Source organism: Neofelis nebulosa, chromosome 14 (assembly GCF_028018385.1).
Source record: "Neofelis nebulosa isolate mNeoNeb1 chromosome 14, mNeoNeb1.pri, whole genome shotgun sequence".
Taxonomy (NCBI): Eukaryota; Metazoa; Chordata; class Mammalia; order Carnivora; family Felidae; genus Neofelis; species Neofelis nebulosa.
In genome coordinates this window covers 25,837,337-25,856,768 of record NC_080795.1, presented here as the reverse complement: position 1 = coordinate 25,856,768, position 19,432 = coordinate 25,837,337, and the positions used below count along the sequence as shown (strand labels likewise).

Below are 19,432 nucleotides of genomic sequence, written 5' to 3'. Positions count from 1 at the left end.
ATCTGAAAACCGAGTGGATTCTTTAGTTTGGATGTGAGACTAATTTATTTTTGCTTTTATATTTCGAATAAAATATAGAGATGTTGTTAAAGGAGAACATCTTTATTTCCCTCAATGCATACTTTGTCCTTTTAAAACTGTTTACTAACACTCCCTCTCTCTACCCTTCCCCTACTGTGTGTGTGTGTGTGTGTGTGTGTGGTGTGTCAAAAATAAGTTAAACGTTAAAAAATTTAAAAAAAGAAAGAAAGAAAAAAGGGGCACCTGGGTGACTCAGTTGGTTGAGCATCCGACTTCAGCTCGGGTCATGGTCTCATGGTTCATGAGTTCGAGCCCCACGTCGGGCTCTGTGCTGACAGCTCGGAGCCTGGAGCCTGCTTCGGATTCTGTGTTTCTCTCTGTCTGCCCTTCCCCTGTGTGTGCTCTCTCTCTCTCTCTCTCTCTCTCTCTCTCTCTTTCTCTCTCTCTCAAAAATAAACATTAAAACATTTTTTAAAGGAAAAAAATAATTTTTACTAACAAAATTGCTGCACTGAGAGTTATTAGAATTCTTCCTTAAGGTATTTTTTCTACAGTAGCTCTATGTGAACAGAAGGCATATGTATATATGCGATAATATCAATTGCAATGCATCATAATACAAATAGAAATGAAATGACCATTTTATTATGAAATGCTCTAATGACAAGGAGAGATTCAGTGATCTTTCCTCTAAATGCATTCCCATATATTACTTTTGTCAATAGATTTCTATGGTTTCTGTATGCAAGACTGATTTTTGCAGATACTTTAAAATGTGACTCAAGAGGTTTTTTGTAGACGAAGACGTTTCACTCCACTCCTTCATGAACCTCTTCTTTAAGAACCCTCAAGGGATTTAGGTTTTGCTGTCACTTGGGGCCATTTAAATCCCCAGTGAGATCTGGTAATGCCTGACTTTTGTAGAAAATTCCACCCTTGATGGATCACCTACTTAGGAGTTCCTGGAGGAAATCTCACGGGATTTCTGTCGCATTGGATTTCCTTACACAAAACCTGATCCTCCAATTGAGAACTTGACAGGACCCTAGCACTTTTGGTCTGGAGCCTGGGAAAGAATGAGGAGGAGAGCAGCAGCAATTCTCTTCATGGATAAGGATTTCTGCTTTTCTAACACCTCAGTGCCCGAGAGCCACACAGATATTCAAAGAAGTTGTGAACTGTAGCAGGGCCCCTATGTTTAGGGGACTCCCACACACTGCTGGTCCTGAGAAACAGATGAGAAGGAGCTGTGGCCACATCAGTCAACAACGTAAATATGCGGGGCACCCGGGTGGCTCAGTGGGTTAAGCATCCCACTTCGGCTCAGGTCATGATCCCATGCTTTCTGAGTTCGGGTCCCATGTTGGGCTCTGTGCTGACTGACAGCTCAGAGCCTGGAGTCTGCTTCAGATTCTGTCTCCCTCTCTCTCTATCCCTCCCCCGCTCATGCTCTGTCTCTCAAAAATGAATAAAAACATTAAAATTTTTTTAAAAAGCAGTGTAAATATGCAAGTCAGGTTGATGTTTAAAGATGAAATCCCCAGCATCACCAACCCAGATGGTGTGCTGTGTAAAGATACAAAGGCAATCAGAGGTCCAGCCCCTCCCATTTATGAACCTATATGCAACTAATGTCTCTAGGCATTAAAACTAAAAAATTACAGGGCAACATTGGAGAAACTGCTTTAAAATTTTTTTTAACGTTTTTTTATTTTTATTTTTGAGACAGAGAGAGACAGAGCATGAACAGGGGAGGGTCAGAGAGAGAGGGCGACACAGAATCTGAAACAGGCTCCGAGCTGTCAGCACAGAGCCCGACGCGGGGCTCAAACTCACGGACCGCGAGATCGTGACCTGAGCCGAAGTTGGACGCCTAACTGACTGAACCACCCAGGCACCCCTGGAGAAACTGTTTTAAAGAAAGGTGATGGATGTGGAGATTAGTCAAGTAGGTATTAACAAAGCTGCATAAGAGATTTTTAATGTCCATTAACATATTAATGAAATTGAAAACTCTCTTTAACTTTGTCCTGCATTTACCAAACTTATATGCCACATATATATTCTCATATATATAAAGAGGAACACACACGAGAACCATAATGTATTAGGGAGCCCTAATGTAAAGTACTACAAACAAGTGTGATGTACTAAATACTAAGTGAATCCATAGATCCTGAAGGGATACAGAATAAGGGGATGATAAGAATGGCCTAAGTTCCAATGTACCAATTGTATACTATGTGTCGGGCACAGTAGGTATTTTGCATATAACAATGAGAAACATGTACTGTATATCAGGTACTATCATGAGCACTTTGTATTCATCATTTGATTCAATGGCTTTTTTATCCCTATGAGGTGCATGTCATTATTATCCCCGTGTTATACATGAGAACATGGGGCTTAAAAAGTTAAATGCCATGACGTTAGTAAGAAGGCAGGCAACTTTCTTCTAATGCATCAGGAAATATAGATATATCGGCAACTAACCATAAGCAAGGTGTTAAGTCCACTACTAACATTATGAACAAGAACCAAAAAAAGTGAAGTTCTTCATTTAACTGATGGGAGGGTTGTCACAGGAAAAATATTGGTGGATGGTCACAGAGCTAAGAGCTATAATTATACATGAACTGCTGGAAGATGTCGAAGGGATGACAAAAATACCACCATTTTTTTTTCTGGAAACAAGTTCATAGAATTTGAGAAGGTTGCTATTATTCATTTAGGAAGGTTGTTATTATTACCCAATTTGTAAAACAAACAAAACTGAACTAAATGGTTTATTGTTGCCTGAAAGAAATGAACTATATTTGAAATAAGTATTGGCTGGACATGTCAAAATGATTGCACACTTTTTTCAAATGTTGGTGCCTAATACAAAGATTGTAAAGATTCACTCCATTGGATGAGATGTTGTTTTTAGAAATGATCTGCCTCCTCTGTTCATTCATATCCAATTCCAGAAATGGGAAATTATTCAGGAATCTTTTTTCTCATTATGGTCTTGATGTGAAATTCATTTCGTGGTTGCTGAGCATCTTGAAAATACAGTGGATGGTTGCAACTACATATTCCTCTCTGGTGATTTTACTACAACTGCTCAAATAACAAATGATAAAATGTTTTGGATTCTATTTTTTTTTACTTGTCTTAAAGTTGAATTTACTCAGTGTTTTCATTAGGAATTACTTTTAGCATATAAAAATAATATTCTAAATTCTATAAAATGTGGATTATTTAGAAATATAATTTATAAAAATGCATAAATATGGTTTCATTGTATAATAATAATGCACAGTACATAATTTTTTATAATACTTTTCTGCTCTATTTAATCTTTTCTGCCCTTACTAATTACTCTAACATACCTTGAGGTAGGTAGAAATAAATTAACTATGTTTAAGCTGTAATTAATTTTTGGCCAGGGCCCAGTAGAAAATAATATTTGAACAGGAAATAGAGTTGTCACTTTCAGATTTCCATTTTAAGGCCCTTTAGGTTAGAAGGCAACATAATTAATTATTAGAATAACTTTCATAAATCAAACCCATTCCAAAGAAAATCTGATTTTTTTCTGTCTTAGGCAGCCTTTCTTCCAAAGTTTGAAAAGGTTTTTAAAGGTTACTTTACTTGGAAAAACATTTCTATCAGATGGCAACAATTTTGCTCACAGTTCTATAGCTTTCCATATCCAAGTTGTGATTCTGTGATTCTTTTCAAAGCAGAGTTTAAAAGATACATACTACGAATGCTTTGGGACATTATTTTCATTTTTATTGATATAAGTACATCTCCAGAATAATTTATTTCAGGTTTGTTTAAAAGCACTTTGGGTCTAGGGATCAGGGGCAAGATGATTGAGAGATACTCAGGTAAATTCAGTCCTAATCTGAAAATGTAGATTCCGAAAGACTTTGCACTAATTTTCAAATAATTAGAACAATGAAGTACATAGTCTTGGATAAATACATATATTTTCCAACTCGTGGCAAGCTAATTGCTCCTCATCTAGAAAATGTAATAATATTAGCGGTTGTCTGATAATGCAGTTACTTCTATTCCTACAGAAAAGAAGATGCTGGCTGGCTGGTAATACTGAGATGAACACCCCAGTGTCTGTACATCCTTCTGAGCCAGTCTCTACTGATAAGAGTGCAGAACTCCCATCTCAAACAGTGAAGGTGTGCCTTTCCAGTTTACAGATGACCCCAGACTGAGAGAGACAGAGATAGAGATACAAGGCAAGAGTGCACGTAAGATCAGTGTTGGAAGACCAAATTAGAATTAAACAAAAACACAACTATTTTCCAGGTCAAATGTAAATGTGAGTTTGAAAATGGAGTGTACATTGACAGGTTGCAGGAAATTTTGTATATTCCAGGGTCACAAAAAAGGAATTCGGGATTTCTAGTGGGCGACAAACTCAACGATAAAATAAAGGGGTCCAATTGCTTGCTTTTGGTTGTTGTTGTCAATGTGATATCAATCCGAGAACGGGAAAACCCATGTGGTACATTGAATCCAGGTTCCTTAGCACATGTTTACCGTAAGAAGTAGGAACTAGAAGTTATCAAGGAAAGACTGCCGGCGTGGTTGAGGATTCTAGAATCACTCAGCTATTGGTTTAAAAAGGTGAGACTGTTTTGTCTAAAAAAGGGAGGACAATGTAATAACTCTCTTCAAATATGTGAACACCTCTTTCTAGAGAAGAGATTAGACTGCTTCTAAGGAAGCAATAGGAACAATAAGCAAGAGTTGCAGGGAGGAACATGTTAACACCACTCAGAGCAGTTTTTTCCCCTAATCATTATTGCTGTTCACCAATGAAATAGTTTCCCTTACATGGATGGTACGGGTTTTGCCTTACTAGAAATATTCCCTATTACCTTTATAATTGTTTTCTTTTCTTTTCATAGTTTTCATTTCATATTTTCATTTCATATTTCCATTTAGTGTCTAAACCATATCTCAAAATGATCTTTGTAACTCAGGAGTCAAGTTATGTCACTACCCATGTTAAATCTTTCCAAGACTCTTACTTTCTTTTCTTTTCCTTTCCTTTTCTTTTCTTTTCTTTTCTTTTCTTTTCTTTTCTTTTCTTTTCTTTTCTTCTCTCTCTTTTCTGTTCTTTTCTTTTCTTTTCTCCTTCGTTTACTTTTCTTTACCTTTCGTTTTAAATATAGGACTCCCTCTTAAGAAGATGTGGTTTGAAAACAGAGAGTCACATATAATATGACTGAAGTATGCTATGGTATTGCTTTGCTTTTCATTTTCTGGATTTAACAACATCATTAAGAAGAAAATACTTTTTTTGAGTTTTTATTTAAAGCTTAAAAAAGTTAGAGAGGAAAGATGCAAGTCTCTTCTCAGGAAGTTTCTAGAGTGATGGAGCACTCGAAAACGAGGTTCTTGCTTTGGTTACATAAGATTTGGTAAATAAGACAATGCTTATGTGGGATGCCTCACCGACGATCATGTACTAAATAAGGTGGTGTATCTTACTCTGTAGCTAGAAATTTGTGTTGCAAGAATGTGACATAGAAACTATCTTAAGTATCATTATTTGCTGTGTTTATTTTTGCTTTTTGTTCTATTTTATAAGGTCTGTGGTCTTACTTTAGTCGTAAAGCAGTTTTCTGAGATTCTCAAGGACATCTTATATTTACAGCATCCAAAGGGCCCCATTGTCACTGGATTATCATATTGTTTGATTATTCTGTCTTCCTTCACTTTATATCAGTCTGATGACTGTATTTTGATTCTTTAGAGCACTATGTAAATCAAAGTAGTAAATGCAATGTCTAGTCTTACTGGATACCATGTACATTAGGTTGAATAACCCTAGGAATTTTGTTACAATCGTGTCATGCCTAATGATGACCTACTCAGCCCCTGCCAAACATCATTCAATTACTCATTTCAGCATTGATTTTTCTCATGCTTTTCTTCATGGCATTTAAACGGCTCTTACGTCTCTCTTTTCACTGAGGTGGGATGTTATATAACGGCAGCGATGCTTTGCTTCCCAGATTCATAATGCTACACTCTGCTTCAAGTCCTTTTGGGAGCAAATTGGGGTATCAATACATGAATAATGCCACACTTATTTTTAATTGAAATCACTGCTTTCATAGAAATGGTATATTAACACAATTTTCACTGACAAAATATTTTAAATGCCTTTGTACAATAAAGAAAAGATTACCAATACTCTGTACCAAGAATACAATTTATCCCAAACAATTTTCCAATAAAAGTAGAATTATTAATGGAAGAATAATACATACAATTTCAACATCTAACCTTAAAAATGGAAATAATGTATCACTTTTTAAAGAATACATTATATTCACATGCACTGGGTTTATGAGAGTTGTTTTTTTTTTTTTTAAGAATTCTTTGCAACTAAGATCAAATCAGGGGATTCACAACATATTTTTTATATTTTTTATTTAGCTAAATGTTATCATAGTCTCTTCTTTTTTTAAAAAAAATGTTCATTTATTTATTTTGAGAGAGAGGGAGAGAGCACACGCATGCATGCAGGGAGGGGAGGAGCAGAGAGAGAGGGAGAGAGAGAATCCCAAGCAGGTTCTGTGCTGTCAGCACAGAGCCCTACGTGGGGCTCAGCTTCATGAACCATGAGGTCATGACCTGAGCCCATCAAGAGTCAGATGCTTAATCCTCTGCACCACCCAGGCGCCCATCACACTCTTTTCTAAGATCTATTTTTGCCTTCACTCAAGTAGAGGCAAATCTAGTTTTGTGGGGTTTTTTTTTCCAAAGCATTACTGATTTTCTCCCACCTCTCTTTAGTACATTCCCATTTTACATGAGATATGCATCTTAATGTTTTCTGCTCAGAATTATAAAAACTTCCAGAGAAGGCATTTAAAAAAAATTATACTGGCCCATTTAACTTCACCTCCACCAGTTGTAAAAAAATTACACAAAGAGCTATTGTTAACCTGGAAAAGGGTGAAACTTTTAACTCACTGGATTTGGTTTCATAAATACTAATAATACTTTTAAAAACATTATTAGAACATTTATTCCATCTCCTTTATAATATATTTTTTCTCCTTTTTAAAACTAGGCTTTATACAGTCTTATTTTTAATGTCTCAGTTGAAGGAGCTTTTTCACAAGCTCTTAAAAGATATCCTGATTTGAATTACTTGCCCAGAACATTCCTAATGTTTAACTTATATTCTCCTTTATTCAATTGTTGCTCTTCAGACTATCTTAGAAAAGTAATTTTTCTCACAATTTCCCCCTTAAATCGTTGCAGGTAATCCCAATATTTTATCTTTCGTAAGCACATAGTGCTATTTAAATTTGCAGGAAATCTGAAGGTGACTAATATTTCCTTTAGTTTTTCATTTTTGATGGAATGATGCAGATGTTCTCATTTACATATTGTAACTTAATCTCATTAAAAGGTAAGAATATCCTGTAGGATCTTTAGGATCTATAAATTTCTCTACTTATTTCATATTTCCATTTAGTACCTAAACCATATCTCAAAATTACGCTCAGAATAGAGCTGTTGATTATCTTCTCTTTGTTTGATCCCCAGATAGAAACCTGGCCATCTTTCTTTAACACTTTCCGATCCTCAGCCACCTTACACATTTAATATAACTAAATCCTAGAGTTTGTAACTCCAAAATGTGATCTAAATCCATTCTTCTTCTTCTTCTTTTTTTTAAGTCTCTGCTGACACCACCCCTGTGCAGGCCACTATTATGTCTTGCCTGGATTTTCACAATAGTCTCCTATCTGGTCTCTTTGCTTCCATTCTCACACTCCTTCTAGTTTATTTTCAACAAAGCAGCCAAAATGATCTTTGTAAGTCAGGAGTCAAGTCGTGTCACTACCTATGTTCAATCTTTCCAAGGGTCTCCCACTGCACCAAGAATAGCATCCAAATTGCCTGGTTTACCAGCTCATGCCTATCCTTCCAACCTTGTCTAGTGGCACAATCACATACATTCTCCTCAGTGTCCCCACCACCCCATCAGTAGTGCTCAGTGCCACGCCCCTGCCATAGTGGCTTCCTCTCTTCTGTGGCCAAACCAAACATTTTCTACATCAGAGTGCTCTTACTTTCTGTTTCTTATGCCTAGAATTCTCTTCTCCACATTCTTCATGTGGCTGACCTTTTTATTCTTCTTTGGATCTCAAATGGTACTCATTCAAGGAGTTCTTCTCTGTCCACCATCACAAAAGTGGACCTCTCTTTCTTACTATCCTATCATCTTAATTTCATTATAACACCCCTCAAATATATAATTATCTTGTGCAATGTAATTACTTCTTATTTATTTTTTCTACTCCAGTAGAATATAAGCTCTAGTACCATAATCAGCTATTTCTCCAAGTAACTGTGGTTCTTTTTAGTGGGAAATGGTATTTAGAAACCAAGATGCAGGTGCTAAGTGTGCATATTTTTATTGGGGTATCATTATTTCCAATCTGTCTCAATAGATACAACTATATAACTCCATGTATATTTCATATATTATACATCTCTATAGTTATTAAAAATAACCTGTATTCTTCAAAAATGTCAAGGTCACATAAAACTGAGGAAATATTCCAGATTAAAAGAGATTAAAAAGGCATCATATCTAAAGGTAATGTGTCATCCTCCAATGGATCCTGGATTGTTAAGAACTTATAATCTTTATATATAGTATTTTATTTGCAGAACTGACACATTTTGAATAGACTGTAGATTAGAATATAATAGAGTACAAATGTCAAATGTCTCAATTTTGTGCTGTGATTGTGCATGAGAAAGTCTTTGTTCTCAGGAAATATACACCGAAGCATTAGGGATGAAACCTCACCATGTCTGCCACTCACTCTTAAATGGTTCACAAAGAAACACACTCACACCTGTCTCTTTTATCTCTTCCTCTCATCCATCTATTGATAGAAATAGAGAAAGAGAATAAATAACTAGGAAAAGGGGCAGGTGGTAAATAATTAAACATGCATAAAGGGCATGTGAGAGTTCTTTGTTTTACAACTCTTTAATAGGTTGATAAAAATTTACAAAAAATATATGCGATTTGTTGCATACTTCTTCTGTCGACACTGCCTTGATTGAATGAGGACTGAAACAGCCCCTTTTTTCCTTTACCAAGTAAAAAAGTGAATTAAATAGCTTGAAGTGAATAGTAGCATGTACAACATGCAAAATTAGAATTCTTTACAGAGGACAAATGAAAACAAGGTTTATTAATGTCACTTTATTCTTAATTAAAGAGATTTTATAACTCTTTTACTTAACTATTACTAGTTCATCAGGTGCAAAACCACAGAGGAGAATATTATTGCTTAGTTTTTTTTTTTTTTCTCTCACATGGAGAAAATCTTCTAAACAGCTTAAACTTGCCTAAAGCAATTTCAAGATGACCTAACTCTCCCCAAGTGACTTCTCAAATTCTCAAACTATTATCTTTCTGTTCAAACCCCTTTTCTAACTTTTTCCCAATTATACCAGCCATATAATTGCTAAGCTGAGATTCCTATAGACTATCTCTATCAAAGGATCAGGATAGGGAATGATAAACCTCTTAACAAAAACTTAATTCTGATTCTTTTTCCAGATTAAGGTATCTTAGCAACCTGTGAAGCATTTTATCTGCTGATTCTATCATTCTGAGCACTTTGTTGAACCCTTGAATTGACCTTATACCTGTGTGTTTCCTCTCTTGTTGGTTTTGTTGGTCCAGGTTATAAAAATGAGGTTGGCAAACAAAAAGTGATGTGACCACACATGTGTAAATGTATTTAGCCTTTAACACCAAAATTGGTTATTTATAAAGTTATGGACCAGAATCTTTATTTCTGTTATTTGTCTCCTGGGAATAACAGGTCTAGCCCTGCTCCATGGGTGGCAGTGATGAGGAATAAGAGCTTGGTTTTAGCTAATACAAGGATTTGAGATGAAAGAAGGGTCAAAACTAAATACAGCCACAGTTGCTCTAGCTGGGGAAGCCTGAGCTGTAAAGCATGCATTGCGGTCTCACCTTCAAGACAATCTTCCTGCTTCCAGTACTGCAAAGGTGGGTGGCTAATGATAAGAGAGCATCCAACTTGTCTAAGCAAGTTCTAAGTATTATGGCTTTGAATCCTAGGACTACCAGCTGATGAGATCCAGTAACTACTGTCAATGGTATTGGGAAATTGTGTGTGATACAGGCAATCACATTTACCATTTGTGACACTTTCTTCGTCTTGCCTTTGTACCTCACTGGCTACACCATCTCATCTCAGTCATGAATCCTCCTCATCTTGGCTGTGTGAGAGTGTTGCAGATTCCGTCTGTAATCCTCTTTTTTTCTCTATCTCTTCTCATTTACTAAGTGACCATATCCACTCCCATGGCCTTAAATATCACTCATTAACTGGATATTCTTTTTGTTTTTTGTCCTGTAGCCCAGACTTCTCCAGGCTTGGATTCTGGACTCCTACAGAGAGCCTTACTCATAGTTTCCAGGTAGATAAATGTAATAGGTATCCAAAACTTCACATATCCAAAACAAACTCCTGATTTTTAACTCCTAATATCTGTGATTCCTTCTACAGATTCTCAGCTTTCGTTAAGGAGCCATTCCATTCTTCCTGTTACTCATGACAAATTAGTTTTTGACAATTTTCTTTCTCTCATACCCCGCATGCAATAGTAGCAAGTCTGGAGGCAGTGCTTTCAAAATGTCAAAACTCAGAGCACTTTTTATCACCTTTATCATTATCACTGTAGTCTGAATAACATGATGTCTCATCTGGATTATTGCAATAGCTACTCACTGGTCTACTTTATTCCACCCTTGCTCCTACAGCGCGCAGCAGCCAGAGGGATCCTTTTAAAGAATGTGTCAGATCATGTCACTCCTCTGGTTAATTCCCTCTGATAGTTAATCCAAACTTCTCATGGTGTGGTGTGGTCCCCACTCTCTGATCTATTTATTACCATGACCACAATTTTGTCATTTGCTCCAACTTAGTCTTACTGACCTTTTTGCCATTCTTTAAAGAAGCCAAACATACTTCCCTTTTATATCTTTGAACTCGCTGACCCCCCTGGCTGGGATGCACATTCCCCAGGTACACTTGGCTTCTATAGCTCTCAAAGAGTTTTCCTAACCACTCTCAACTACAACGGCATGACCGCCATCACTCAACTCACTGTACGTTCTGTTTCCCTATTTTATTTTTTCAGTAAGTATCATCACTTGTCATATTATTTACTTGTTTCTTGTCTTCCAGCTCCACCAAAATATCCATGAAAGCACACGCCTTTGTTTGCTGCTTTCCTCTATACCTAGGACAGTGTTAGGCATCAGTAGGTGATCAATAACCAATATGTGTTAAATGAATTAATTGCATTTATTTTCTGTGTGGAAGAAGTAGATATAATAAGCTGAAAACCTTTTCATATTTTAGATAACATTCTAGAATGGGTAACTGAAATAAAAATTTGTAATTGTTGAAGAAAGAATGTGAGTCCTTGTTACTTGAGTGGCCTCTTTTGGGCTCATCTGTAAAATGGGGACAATCATATCTTCTGGTCTACTACAAAAATGTGATATGAACATTAAGCAAATGACATCCAGGAAGAGTTGGATTCTATGCAATATTACAACATCTGGTCTTTATATGACCACCTTGTGTGTGAGAAGTCATTTGTGCTTCACTGAACCTCTGATGTTTTATTTTTCCTACATTTTTTTTCTGTTCAGTAAAAGATGGGTTAACACAAACTTGGAAGATTTCTTACTGGAAAGGAACAATATTTGCTTTGTTTTTAATAACCTAGATGAAAAACTTGGGAAGTATGTTAAATTTCATAGCTGCTGAAATTCTAATACGAATAGCTAATTCAGTGCATTATGAAATTAATGGAAAAAAATGTTGATGAGCTTGACCCTGGGTCAAAAAGACATGCTGCACAAAAGGGAAGAGAGCTGCACTTTGACATCATGCTAGTTATTTCACATTTTTGGTTCATTTAATGCTCACAATAAAACTAAACCGCTAGATATTATCATACTCTGATCCAAACATTGAAACCAAATCTCAGAGAGGTTAGTAACTTTTTTAAAGTCACAGAGCTAATACAATGGAGACTGAATACAAATGGATAACTCTCTAATTTTGAAGTTCATGCTCTTTCCTTTATGCAAAGATTCGTTTGTAGGTGTAAAAAAAAAAAAACACAACAGTCGGATTCAAAATGAGGCCTCAGTGGCAACACACAAAAAAATTGATATTGCCCTTAAGCCATTAGATATGGTTGTCGAAGGACAACCACACTCAAGCATAGATTGTGTTCCTAGATTGATAGATCCATAGAGATAGAGGTGAGAACCTAGATCTATACTGCGCTGGTGAGATCACTCTTGCAATTTTGTTCGAATTTGGATGTTATATTTTAAAACTCATTGAATAGCTGAAAAGTATTCTAAGGGAAAGTAACAGGGATGACTAAAATCATTACCAAATATCATAAGAGAGATGGTTGATGGAATGAGGGATGTGTTAATTAGTGTAGGAGGGGGGAAAGAGTCAGAAGTTACTGACAGTCACATAGATCAGAAATTTCAGTTATTTCTGATGCTCCCCAAAATATGACTATGAGAAGCTAAGTTTCCTTTTTTCAATATTTATTTGTGTGTGTGTGTGTGTGTGTGAGAGAGAGAGAGAGGGAGAGAGAGAGGGCAAGGGGCAGAGAGAGAGGGAGACAGAGGATCTGAAGCAGGCTCTGCACTGACAGCAGAGAGCCCAGTGCTGGGATTGAACTCACGAACCACATCATGAGAGCATCACCTGAGCCGAGGTCAGATGCTTAACCCACAGAGCCAGCCAGGTGACCTGAGAAGCTAAGTTTCTTGGGTGAAATATGCTCCTGCAGGAGTTCTTGAGTTCTCTGTAACCAGAAGAGTTCAAAGAAAACACACATGATCATGGTAGGGAAGTTTCAAGAGGCATCCAAGAGGAGATTGAACTAGATAACCTCTGGGTCTGTTCTGACACTCAGATTTCATGTTTTGTTAGAAAAAGTCTAACATCAGTCTGCATCCCCCCCTCTAGAGGGCTCAAGGCCAGAAATTGGGTGGCTGTCTCATCCTACTTAGAATGACAAATGTATATGTAATTAAAATGTTATCTGGATCTCTGCTGAGGCCTTTATGCTCCCCAAGAGCAGAATAAAATAGACTTGAACCCCCAATTCTATGCCTTGAGGAAATTCAAGATACTATGTTAAGTGAATTATCGGAGTGGAAGATGGGTCAGGAGGAGAGGTTTGCATGCTTTAGATTGCCAGGTCCCTGAGCTAGCACAGAACTGAAGCTAAGTTTTCTTGAAATCGAGATGAAGTAAAACAAAGCAACACTCCCGCAACATTAGTGAATTTAGTGAAACTTACTAAAGTTTAAAGGGAGGTGGGTGCAGAGGAGGCAGGGTTTATTTGGTAGCAAAGTAACTAAACTTGGCATGAGCTAGATCTGGTTTTAAAATGTCTCTGGGCCACCAGCCACAGGGGCGTACCACCGGCCTTTTCATCCATGTTGGCTTCATCTTCTTAAAACTCGATGCCACTTCTTTCTCTTTCCTCCTCATCCCCATCTCTCCTCATCTCCAACTTCAGAATTGCCTCAGGAATTTCAGTTTCTTCCCACTCTTGAAGGTCAGCTTCCCTAGCTCTCAAGCTCTCAAATTCTCCTCAGACTCATCATTGCAAACACTGACTTACTAAGGTGCTCAGTTGAGTTGGGAGACCTGCTCATGGTAGAAATCACCATCTCTAGAAAGAGTATTAGCATTAGAACAATTTAGTAACATTTCAAATTTTATTATTTTAGTTGGCATACAGTAAAAAATACTAAACATCGGGGGCGCCTGGGTGGCTCAGTTGGTTAAGTGTCCGACTTCAACACAGGTTATTATTTCATGGTTCGTGAGTTCAAGCCCTGCATCGGGCTCTGTGCGGACAGCTCAGAGCCTTGAGTCGGCTTCAGATTCTGTGCCTCCATTTCTCTCTGCCCTTCCCTTGCCTGCACTCTGTCTCTCTATGTCTCTTAAAAATAAATAAACATTAAAAAATTGAAAAAAAAATACTAAACATCTGAGGAAATTTTTTGTCAACCCCTCTATTCCAAGATCAAATAGAAAGAGGCAGTACAATGAAGTGATCTGGAGGCAAAGAGATTTTGTTACCAACCTTGATGCTGCTTGACTGGCTGTGCCACTTTGGGCAGGTTACTTAACTTCTCCGATTTTTTGTTTCTTTCATTGCAGAATGTGATTAATAGCGATGTGTTTGTGCTGTCTGGGTTAAATGAAATTATGTGCATATAGAGCATTTCACAACTCCTTGTCATGTGTCAGTGTTCCATAAGCGTTAACACTATTGTTAATAGATTTTCCTCACTCAGAAACCTTTTTAAATTTTCTAAACTCAAAATAAATTTTTCAATGACCACCAAAAATTTGGCTTGACAGCCTTTGAAGAATATACTAAGGATATTTACCACTAATATTTTTTTCTTCCGCCTATCATTTGCCAAACTGTCACTAAGATTTCTTGAAAATGCACTTCAATGGTTTCTGTATTGAAAGCAATTTATTTGACTGGCAGAATGATAGAGGAACTATTAGTTAAATATATTTTACCAATTTTGTGACTTTCCCTGGTAGCATGATATCAGATTAGATACTGTGATCCTAAATAATTAAGCTGACATTTGACAAAATTGTAAATTAGAAATAATTTAATTTAGTACCAACTTTCTTTTTACTAAATCCCTATCCCAGCCTTAGACAAAGCTCCAGTCCTGTGCTGTGGGTATGATAGTCACTATCACATGTGACCATAGACGTTAAATTAAAATTAATTAAAATTAAATAAAATTTGAAATTTGAAATTCTGTTACTTAGTTGAACTAGGGCACATTTCACATGCTCAAAATCCATGTGGCTAGTGGCTACTGTACTGGAGCATGTGCGTCTAAAACATTTCCATCACTGCAGAAAATTCGTTTGGACAGTGCTACCTAAAATTCAAATAACTTGTATCCTTCCTCTGTCTGGCACCTTCAAAACTGCTTCCTGTTAGGTGTCATTGCTCTAACGTCTTCTCCCTGTGAGCTTTTCCTTTCCTTTGTCTTATATGATCCACTAATAGAAACTGAGATGCTGAGGTGCTAACACGGGTAGCCCTGGGATCATTTCCTGGTAAATGAATGGCTAACTCTTCGTCTTCCATAGTAGTGTTTTTTCAGAACGTGGTTCTAGGATGATTGCTGTCTTAATCAACTGAATAATTGTTTACATGTGAAATTTTTGGAACCCATATTAAAACCTCTCAATCTGCCTTTTGAATCTGCTTTCTCAGTCATCGTTGGAATTCTCAAGTTTGAGAACCATTGCTGAGAGGAGCAACCACTGTCTGGTAGCCAGTAACCAAGAGCCTTATAGTTGGATGTTAGTTTGCATAGGAATGAATGCAATGCCAAGTTCTCCTCAGGTAGCAGAGGAGATATTTTTGGAAGGATTGTTTGTTGATCTTCAAACTCTACAATAGAAAGCCATCTGCTCATAGACTCACTGCAGATCTACTTACTAGCATAATACAATTGGTAAAACCCACTTACTTACTAAGAGAATTTAAAAAAGTGTTTGCTCTGACATGGGGTATTTTTTTTAATGTTTATTTGTTTATTTTTGAGAGAGAGAGAGAGCACAAGGAGGGAAGAGACAGAAAGAGAGAGGGAGACGCAGAATATGAAGCAGGCTCCAGGCTCTCAGCTGTCAGCACAGAGCCCCACACAGGGCTCAAACCCACAAATTGTGAGATCATGACCTGAACCAGAGTCAGACACTTAACCAACTGAGCCAGCCAGGCACCCCAAGGTATTTTCTTTATTAATGTCTTAAAATCATGTTTGCCTTGGGGCGCCTGGGTGGCTCAGTTGGTCTACTGTCTGACTCCTGATTTCCAATCAGGTCGTTATCACAGGGCTGTGGAGTCAGCCCAGACCCTGCTTAAGATTCTGTCTCCCTCTGCTCCTCTCCCCAGTTGATGTTCATCTCTCTCTCTCTCTCTCTCTCTCTCCCTCTCTAAAAATAAAAATTAAAAAAAAAAAATAAATAATGAATTTAAATTTTAAAAACTACCTACTAATGTTTTCATTTCATTTATTTATTTATTTATTCATTCATTCATTTTACTGAAGAAGAATATGGAAGACTTCATGAATGTGTGTATCATCCTTGCGTGGCGCCCTGGTCATCTCCGTAACTTTCCAATTTTGGTACATCTGCTGCTGAAGTGAGCACTATTATATATTGAAGGACACTTGACAAAATTACAAGATTTTAAAGCATACCATGTGATGATTTGATATATGTGTACATTGTGAAAGAAGAAATCATGTTAACATTTATAACTTGGTTTTATGTCACTTATAATTTCATTTTATGTTATTTAAATTTCCCTTAAGAAACAAATAATTTTTAAAAGAAGTTTTAAAGGAAAAATTAATGAAAGAAGAACAAATGGGAAAAAACAAACAAAAAATAGACTTTTTAAATAAAAATTGACAATGGCTTAACAAACTAGACAAAAAAGAAAAAACATCAAAACCAGAAGCAGAACCAAATTGTGGAAAATTTTCTCGCAAGTCTCATCAAAGAAAAAAGAAAGAAAAATAGTTAAATGATACTAAGAATAAGAAAGGGTGAATATAAACATGGATACAGACAATATATAGGCGATTACAAATAAGACAACCTGGTAGAAAAATCTTAAGTCAAGCTTCATTTTACTAGTTATACAGACTTATCATAAAACTATATAATAAATCAGAGCAATTTGCCACAAATAGACTAGAAAAATAGAATAGAGAACTTAGAAGCAAACCTTCAAAGATCAGGATGCTTCCTATAGGACAAGGGTGGCATTGCTAAGTACCTGGGGAAAAAGTGTGGACAAATGACTATCCACATGGGAAAATATAACATTAAAGTCTGAACTTGAACCGTAGTACAACTCCAGGTGCATTAATGTTTTATATTTTTTAATGTTTATTTATGTATTTGGAGAGGGAGAGAGAGAGAGAGAGAGACAGAGAGAGAGAAGTTTGATGGGGGACTTGATCTCAAGAACCTCAAGATCATGACCTAAGCTGAAATCAAGAGTTGGATGCTTGGGCACCTGGGTGGCTCAATTGGTTGAGCCTCTGACTTTGGCTCAGGTCATGATCTCATGGTCTGTGAGTTTGAGCCCCAGGTCGGGCTCTGTGCTGATAGCTCGGAGCCTGGAGCCTGCTTCAGATTCTGTGTCTCCCTCACTCTCTGCCTCTCGCCAGCTTGTGCTCTCTCTCTCTCTCTCTTTCTCAAGAATAAACATTAAAAAAAAAATAGCTAGATGCTTAACCAACTGAGCCACCCAGGCACCCCTAGATGCATTAAAATAATTTTAAGTGTGAAAAATCAAAGCAGTAAAATAAAATAAACTGGAAGCAGTTCAAAGAACTACTTTATCTTCCTTTCATCAAATCTGCCAATTTGTTTACCTCTGAACCCTTTATTCTGGTGAAATGGATGAAGTATGAAATAAAATATACAATCATGGAAAGATCCCTATAATTATTTTTGCAAACTAATTTATAGAAAAAGGCACGGTATGATCCCATTTTTGTTATCAAAACAAACATAATGAAATGAAGCGCATTCCCCAAATCCACATAAATATTTGGAGACTATCCCAGCCGACATTTCAGAAATATAAGTAAGAAGTATCCGGTTATTTATTGTCTCCCTGTGTAGTTAAGTCCGATTCTAGACTCCATCCTCCTTGTCTTATGGGCAATTCAATTGCAGCTGATTGGGCCCTGCTCCCCTTTCACTGGTTACTGTCCCACATGTGGGAGGAAGAGCTTATCTTCAGTCCATCACTCTGAACACCGACCACTTATGTTCCAGGCAAGGGATGAACAATTGAAATCTGGTGACTTCCTGCACTTCTTGTACATGTAGAGCAGAGAAATTTGTATTGAAGTAAGGGACACCTGTTTAGGGCTCTGCCCTCTTAGGGGGACTCACGCAGTCATCCTGGGAGGTCAGGATGCCCGGACAGCAGGACTCCCTCACTTATTCCTCAGACTTCTGTCCTTTATTTGGGGGTAAAATTGTGTTCCCTGCTCTAGTAAACCTCAAAGATGGCCTGTTGCCCTTCTGGTTTCTACAAACCTACCTAGATAACCTCTTAAATGGCTTAAAATTTGTATAGAAGACTAGAAGATACTGTCTTAGAGCCACTTTTGCTTTTATCCTTAAACAGAGAAAAAAAAATCTTGAGGAAAATAAAGGTAAAATCTGCATAACTGATTGAATTGAGGATGAAGAGAAGCGTGGTATATAGGATGGAGTAAGGAAAAATAAAGAAGATAAACAGAGTTGTGATGAATATATCCTGATATTCTGATTGAGTACGTGTGTAGGAAAAGGTCTAGAAGCATACCAAATATTTAAAAATGATAACTTTTGAGATTAAGAACACTTTTCACCTCATATAGAACTGTAATATTTGAAATAATTGCAAGAATTTGCTACTTCTATGAATTATAAAAAAGGTAAACTCAGAAAGAAAAATAGACCAAACAAAAGAAAAATTTTTATAAAATTTCAGTTTATGATGATTAGGCCTATAATTAAGTCAAGGAAACTGTCTAAACTCCCTAAGATACTGTGCCCTCTCATGAAGATATAGAGATAAAAGGCTGAATGTTTATTTAAAACAAATTCTTTATTATTTTTGAAGTATTTGGCAAATAAAATTCCAGTATGGAAAAAAATATGAGTATAACATGTGTTTCCAAAAGGCAAATTTATTTATTTGTTTGCTTATGATTATTTAGTTATCTTGAGAGAGAGAGAGAGAGAGAGAGTGAGAGGGAGAGTGAGAGAGAGAGCATGGGCACATGAGCAGGGAAGGGGCTGAGAGAGAGGGAGACAGAGAATCCCAAGCAGGCTCTGCACTGTCAGCTCAGAGCCCAATGCGGAGCTCAAACTCACAAACCTTGAGATCATGACCTGAGCCAAAACCAAGAGTTGGACACCTACCTGACTGAGCCACTAAGCTGCCCTCAATGGCACATTTTTTGAAGCTTTTGAAGTCTTCAGGCAGGTGATAAAGTTCAGGCAAAGATATAGTTCTTCCATGAAAAAAAAAGTTTTAATATGCTTTGGAACACTGAGAAATGCCATCGACATGTTGATTATTATTCTGGAGACTGTTAGAAACACAAGCAAGATTCTGAGAAGCTAGTTTCGATTCACTTTAAAACAATTTCTTCTTGCTCAGTAGAATATAGGACTTGAACTCT

General features: G+C 36.9%; 1 non-coding gene across 1 annotated transcript; it reads right to left on the bottom strand.

Moving 5' to 3' along the window:
• Positions 1-16,279: 16,279 nt before the first annotated feature.
• LOC131495160 (U6 spliceosomal RNA) lies at positions 16,280-16,382 on the bottom strand. The gene has a single exon (XR_009253800.1). It is a non-coding gene; the product is annotated as a U6 spliceosomal RNA (small nuclear RNA).
• Positions 16,383-19,432: the final 3,050 nt, after the last annotated feature.